Consider the following 7,686-nt stretch of genomic DNA (forward strand, 5'->3'; position numbering starts at 1 on the left):
GACTTAAGTATAGGTTTTAATTCCCTTAACAGATTTTGACAGACGACAGACAGACGAGAAGTGATCCTATAAGAGTTCCTCTTTTCACTGGAGATACCAGAGGAAAAAAGAACCCTTATAAGGTCACTTTGTTGTCCGTCTGTCCGTCTGTCGTGTCTGTCAAGAAAACCTATATTTAACTTGGGCGTCTTTTTCTCCCATTTAGGAAAAAAGTCCTACTGTATCTTCACAAATACCTACTCGCACCTGCAACGTATTCAATATAAAATAGGTACGAATAATCGCATAACATTTCGGTAGCAACATTGAAAAGTAAACAATGTACCAGAACTACAATATTCTGTTTGTATTCTGTAGGAAAAGAACGTAGCAAACGTTTTCATTCCCAGATCGAGTTACATTTACTATGAAATATTCCATTGTGTGGCGACGAAACCCAACAACGAGGACGCGAAACAAAACTTAAACTTTGAGCGCAGCGACAGAAACTTTCCTGACATTCTATTCCCTACTTTAATCTTAGTCTGGTAAACTTCATTTTATGTGGTGACCTTCTTTCCATGAGTCTTTCAAGGTAAGATTCCAGGCAACTGTGGAAATTAATCCTAACTACTGAGAAATAAAGTTTAAACTTAATTCACAGCAACAAAACCAAGAGTTATAGGTAAGTTATTATTAAATTTCACTGGATTCTTCATCATTGATGTTATTGAAGACAAGATATCTTAATTAAACAGCTCGGTTGGTGTAGACTTGCACAAAACCCCAGCTGCTGTTTTTGTTGTGAACACCTACTGCTGCTATGCAGGATTGTTTCCGTTTAATCGATTTATATAAAATTTGGTACAGAGGCAGCTTACATCAGGGAAATTGATGTAGGCAATTTTATTCCGGTAAATCAAAGAGCTCCCACGGGATTTTTAAAAACCTAAATCCACGCGGACGAAGTCGTGGGCTCTATCCAGTACTAAATAATAGTTGTAGATATTCCAAATTGAGACTGGATAAAATAAAGGAATAATTGAGCACACAATTTCAGTTTGGAATTTCTCCATTCTTAACAAAATGGAATGTCTCAATCAACCCTCGCACTGACAGTAATCCTTGCCGGAACAACTGCCTCACAGCGACGAGCACCATTAAAACGATCAAAGCCTTTTTCTAATTTGCAATTTGGGATTTCAATTAAAATTCTCGGAATAACTCTGCCGAAATGGGAATTAATTCAAAAGGGCAAACTCAAAAAAATTATAATTATTCGCTCGATTCAAGTGGTGATTTTGAAACGATTGCATAACAGGGGTTAGTACAGTATCCGACAGAAAATATTGCACATCGAACTTTAGAATGAGATAACGGTTTCGTAGAGCGTTGTCTGTGTCGTCAAAACGTCACACAGGTGTGAGTGACAGAGACGACGCTCACCAAGCCAAAATCTATTTGTAAACTTCGATGCGTAATATTTCCTGCCGCGCATAACAGCTTTAGATACATAGACCATTAAATTCAGTCAGTAGATATTATAATGCAGCTGCAAATGCCGCTATCGCTCCAGCGACACTGCTCTCCCGAGAGCTGCGGCCGGATATTGCAAGCTAACTCAGACCGCATTCATATGTGACAATGCCCTTCCCGGACACAATGCCGCTTAACTAGGTTACCTACTTAAATAAGTGGGGTGGAGACGACTCACCGATGCTAGTCGTAACTTGCACATTGAGAAATTGTGGATATCGTTGATAGGGGATTTCATTGATATTTTGGCTTTCGAGCAAAAATGAAGAAGTACTTAGATAGATTTTTTTAGGTAGCATTCAAATTATTTTGGGTTACTTTTTTTTATAAATATGGACGATTACGGCTATGCTCGTTAAGTATACAGTTTTGAACCCATCCGGGGTCCTTTTCCACAGGTCATCGTGACACGTTGCGAGCTGAGTCCCTGTGAACAAGGACCTCGGACAGTCGGGCTTACGTCGACGAAACACGAAAGTATAGGCGTAATCATCTGTATTTATAATAATATACTACTTAGGTACGTGTTTCAGAATTTTTGGTAAAATTCCACCCCATCCAAAAAAAATATTCAAAAATCCCACTCGAACAAGCCTCAAGTTTCAAATATTTACGTTAACTTCTAATATTTTCATTTTTAAAACGTGTTCCAGGAAACGGGACGCGAATTCTGCCCGACGTTATTTTAATACCCGAGTTCCGTAAAATATGAGAAAATGAAATTAGCACAACGCGTAACGATGCTGCCTCGGTGTTCCATGCCGCGCCACTCGTCAACGCAAAACGAACTCTATTTTAAGGCTTTATGATTTAAATTGTATAATTATACATAACCCAGTGGAGTCATTAGTGTTCTCTTAAATTATAATATTTCAAGCATAGAAAACTATATTTCTACCAGTGATGCGTTAAGTATTAGTATTTATGATTCAAGTTATTTTAACTACATAATTTGATTGAAATTACACGTTTGAAGTAAAAATATTCACTAACTCAAAAGTTATAAGGCTTTTATAGTGCATAGTCACCCAAGTAGATCCGGCGACCTTACTTTGCTCAGTCAATATATTAAGTAGTCTCTGGTGCAAAAAAATATCGTAGACGGCTCTACATATTATATTATTTAGTATACTTAGGTCTCTCACTACGCATTTTCATAAATCCTCATTAAAATACAGCCTTAAAGGAGAGCGCGGTAGAATTATTATGAAGGGCAAATAAGAACAACGTACTAAATAATCCTTGTCAACATATTTTATGCTAGGAATAATAGATACCTAGTTAGTAACCAGAAACTTTATTCGAAATACACCAATGTGCTTAGTACGAGATTGTACATCCCACCAACGCAACGTTGACAGTATTCGACTGTCGACATAGGTAGGTACTTCAGAGTAAAAGTATAACAGGCCCTAGCGTCCTTGTTTTAAAGCTCACATTTGTCCACACATTAACAGCCAGCGCTCCAAGCGGAATCGTTGCGGAATTAAGTAGTACAGAATTTTTGACTTTAAAGCCTCAACATAAATTCATTAGAAATGCCTTCAGGAAAGGTATAGTTATATGCCTCTTCCTCCTACATCAATGCGCTCACCAGTGGTAAATTATTTATTTTGACGATTAAAAACCTCTTGTAAAAGTCTACTTCTATTCTATTCACCAATCCCTCAATCTCAAACCATAGTACAAACTCGGGATATATAACCTGACATTTTGCAACATAAAAAAATTGTGATTGTTTAAATGATTTTTAAATATCGGAGCAATCAATTAATAGAAGGAATAATTAACAAAACGATTCATTTCATAAACAAATGAAGTAATTAATATTTACGGCCGACATGTTGAGCTCCTCAGATTAATTGCTGTATTTATATTGAGCAGTGGCTCCGTCTCGCTTGCTGCTCATTCTGTAGGCTACCTATTTAACTTAACCATCGATGTACTTAACTTACTACTACAACATGACTACAACTTTATTTAATAGATACTTAGTGTGCAATTCTAGTGTAAAGACCAACGGCAGGACACTTCGTTACTCTTGTATTTATTATTCATAGATATGTTTATTATTATATCAAACTTTTACTTCTACTTTTGGAATCAAAACTGACAGAACCCCATAAATGGTAAATTTGATGTTTCATATATCTAATCAAAGTCATATCCACTTTATATCAAATAAATGGAAAGAAAGAAGAAATCACTAAGATATACCTACTTTTTACATTTTGCATTTTTTGCATTTCGTACCTTCTCCAAAACAAAAGTGCAATATTACAAGTAAGTAAAGCTTTCCACTCACGACACTGCGGCAGGGCTCATTCGGGAGGCAGCTACATTGGAGCAATCTTGAATCTAGGGTGGTCACTGCATACCCGGCCTCTGCCGCTCAGTGCGTGCGTGGCCGATGTAAGAGGCGATCTAGGAGGCGACCTAGCATCCGAACTTGAATGACCCTACACACGACATGTTTAGGACGCAATCTAGGGTCCTCCCACTTTTTCACCCAATCAGCCCTGCTGCAGTGTCGTGAGTAGAATGCTTTATCAGTAGTAATGCATCGATGTAGTAATGCTGATGGTCAGCGTTGTCAGTGAATTGTCAATAAACGATCAAGAAATTACATTGAATTATTTACCTACATAATTTTATTGAATTTTATAATGTTTGTGTAAAATTGGGTACATTTACAATGGCTGACAATTTGCCTCTTTTGCCGGAGAAGGGGTGAGTGTAACTTCCAAGATCCTACAGGGACGTATCACAAAATAATTCAGACTCAAATAAAGACTTTCTTTAGATTTCTTTATCTCTGAAATGTTTTGTAGAAACTAGTCCTGAAGCTTACAGTACAAATACGAAGAGTAAAGGAAATTAAATAAGACGTACATCTACCTGAACAGAATTTACAATTATTCGTTTTGGAAGAAAGACTGTCCACCCCGCCTTGCTCGGGTGTAATGTCTGTAAATCCTTTCTTTGTGGATGTCTGCTTACAGAAAACTTGCACTCAAAATCTCAAATTTGTAGAGCCAGGGATTTGAGTTCTAGATATGTTGGTCAGCCTGTTTAACCCTTATGAAGTTTGGCTGTTCGCCCGCTATCGCTATGGATCACTTGGAAGTGCGCCAGGAGGTGGAGGAAACACCACGTAATTTGGTATCCAGACATGAGGGATGTTGCGGACATAGATAGATGCCACTCCGAGCTCTTCAGTTTCGTGAAGGCACTTAGTAACCGACGTGATGTTATATAGAGAGGGGAAACGTAAACTGGGCGCAACGCTCACTGGCTGTTTGCAGTAGCAGACAGCAGTAGCAGCGGGGCAATATTGTAGGAGATGCTCGCGACTTCGTCCACGTGGATTTGAGTTATTTAATCCCGTGGGAACTCTGATTTTCTGCGATAAAAACTTACCAATGACATTTTACGGGATGATACGGGATAGGCTATCTCTGTTCCAAATTTCATACAAATCGGTTAAACAGATGGGCTCCTAAGAATCCCGTGGGAACTCTTTCATTTTCCGAGATATCCTATACTATCCTTCCCCGAGATATAAGCTAACTCTGTACCAAATATCATCAAAATCGGTTAAGCTTTTGGGCCATGAAAAGCTAGCATACAGACAGACAGACACACTTTCGCATTTATAATATTAGTATAGATAAACCCTACAAATGATCCTGATACTCTGCATTCGTCTCATTCTCTCAAAGTTTAGTTTTCTGAAGGTTTCACTTCTGCCGCGTGTGGACTGCTCTGCACACAATATTATAATATTTATTATCTACTGAAACTTGGCTTATTTACGCTAACAAAGGGTTGAAATTGTCATAAAAAGCGCAATCTAGCGCGCGGGTTCAGCAGCTCGTAGCGAATATGTTTTAAAAGCCCAATAAAAGTTAAAAGCTATCGATTCTCGAAGTAGCTGAATCGAATGACATTTTTATTGCCTCGTCACAAAAGGCTCAAGAACATTAATCGAATGTCTTTCCGCTATACCCTGCTTCGTGCCAGGGCTGCAGGGTTCGCGCGGCGAAACGACAGCTACTGGTGTAACGATCGCAATCTCCTCTGATTGGTTGACGCTCGCTCACTATTGGCTACAATGCATTGTTGCAACAAGAATACCCTAAAATCAGCCAATCGCAACAATTGCGATTGTAATAATGATTGATGCAGATTTCCCGGAATCGACCCGCGACTGAAGCGATTGGCAGTATATCTGTTTGTTTGTAGGGTGGTAACCAGAAGAAACCGCCACCCCTCCTCTATTCTAAAATTTAATGGATAAGATGAAATTTTTTTATTTTTTTATTCACGGGGACGGGTTAGGTCCCGGGCACGCATTGCCAACTGTTAGGAGCTCCGTGTGCTTTAAGCAATAAACGATGAAAGAGAACATCACGAGGAAACTTGCATGCCTGTGAGTTCTCCATAATGTTCTCAAAGGTGTGAAGTCTACCAATCGACACTTTGCCAGCGTGGTAGACTATATGGCCAAAACGATCTCATTCTGAAAGGTGATCCGTGCTCAGTAGTGACCCGGCGATGGGTTAATAGTGATGATTTTCAAGTTGCACAGCTATTCCACAATTATCAGCGAATAAGGGTTAAGGTACTTGTTTCCAATTAGATTTAGCTTTACTATCTATCTCGTTAGAAGTACCTATTTGTAGAACATCTTGTTCAATTAAGTAAGTCGTTATGCTATGTGCCTACTTATGTATGTGTATAGAGGTAGCTAAGTATAATATAACGACGAGAAAGTTCTCTTCAATGTTTTTCACCTTAATGATACAATTCCATAGAAACTTAACAAACCTATACACCTTTACATTTCAATGAAAAGTCTTGATTTAAAAGAGTCCTCAACTTGCCTATTTACCGACTGTCACAGTAGTTATGGTTTGGCGCACACCCTGACTGGAGCTGAATCTTCTTGATAACGACTTAAATTCAGCTTTATGGCTTTGACATACGGTAGAAATTACTTTAATGAAAACAAAACACGGAGGAGACTTCAGACAATTTCTTTGCGCGCGGTTCCTAGCGCTCTCTACAAAAAAGTAATTTGGTTTCCATTTGGAATATTGCCTAATTAACTTACTAATTAAGTAAATTCGCTGCGATAGCCTAGACAGTGTCTGAGTCGTCCGCCTCCTATAATTCAGAAGGATTGTATCCCGGGCACACGTGCTAGTTTATCGCTGTTATGTTCGTTTTAAGCAATTAAATATCACTTGCTTTACCGGTGATGGAAATAAGCAGGTAGGTACCTATATCTTTGTCTGCAGCTTTTAGATTTCCTTAAATGCTACCCGGGCTCAAAGATTTGTATGATATTATGTCGGTAGCTAAATTCTCTCTGTAGAATAAGCTATGTTTTCATTGTCTTCCGATACAAGAGCCTGAACCCACGCGACATTTTATACACAGTGTTTTATCGTTGTGGCACGCGTGAGTGGTCGCCATGTTGTGACAATGTCGGCTCTGAACTGGGCTATCTCACGCTCGGCTCGGTCGGGGAATAAAGCCAAATTATATTGTAGGGAATCGTATTATGTCGGGCAAAGGTATATTTAATTAACTTGTCCAACCAAATCTTTTGATCAAAATGTCAAAAATATTAACGTACCTACCTACTAAAGATATCGAAAAAAGGACATCAGGCGCAGGACTACCGGAACGACGTGCTCTCCTAGGCACGGGGTGTAGACCACCTGCCTAGCTCTGGATGCTACTAAGATTTTCTTGACATTAAACTTCTGAGATCAGTGTTTTATACCAAATTATAATCGAGGTATCCTTAAAACAAGGAGGTGTCCTTAAAATAAGCATACTCTAGATGAACGCGTCCCATCTTAGACCACATCATCACTTTCCATCAGGTGAGATCGTGGTTGTTGTATACGTATGTAAGTAACTACTTAAAATATTGTATCCCAACTAGGTAGATAGAAAACTTTCTGAATAAAGCAGTCACTATCGAGCAGCTGGTCGTTTCACTACAGTGGTCAAGCGTGATTTTTTGCTTGGCTCTGGTTAAATACCTGGAGAGTGACATAGGCTACTTTTTATCCCGAAAAATCAAAGGTTTCCTACGGGATTTAACATTTTATTAAATTATAATTACATAACATTGAAATTGTAATATTCCAGTGC

Source organism: Maniola jurtina, chromosome 15 (genome assembly GCF_905333055.1).
Source record: "Maniola jurtina chromosome 15, ilManJurt1.1, whole genome shotgun sequence".
Taxonomy (NCBI): domain Eukaryota; kingdom Metazoa; phylum Arthropoda; class Insecta; order Lepidoptera; family Nymphalidae; genus Maniola; species Maniola jurtina.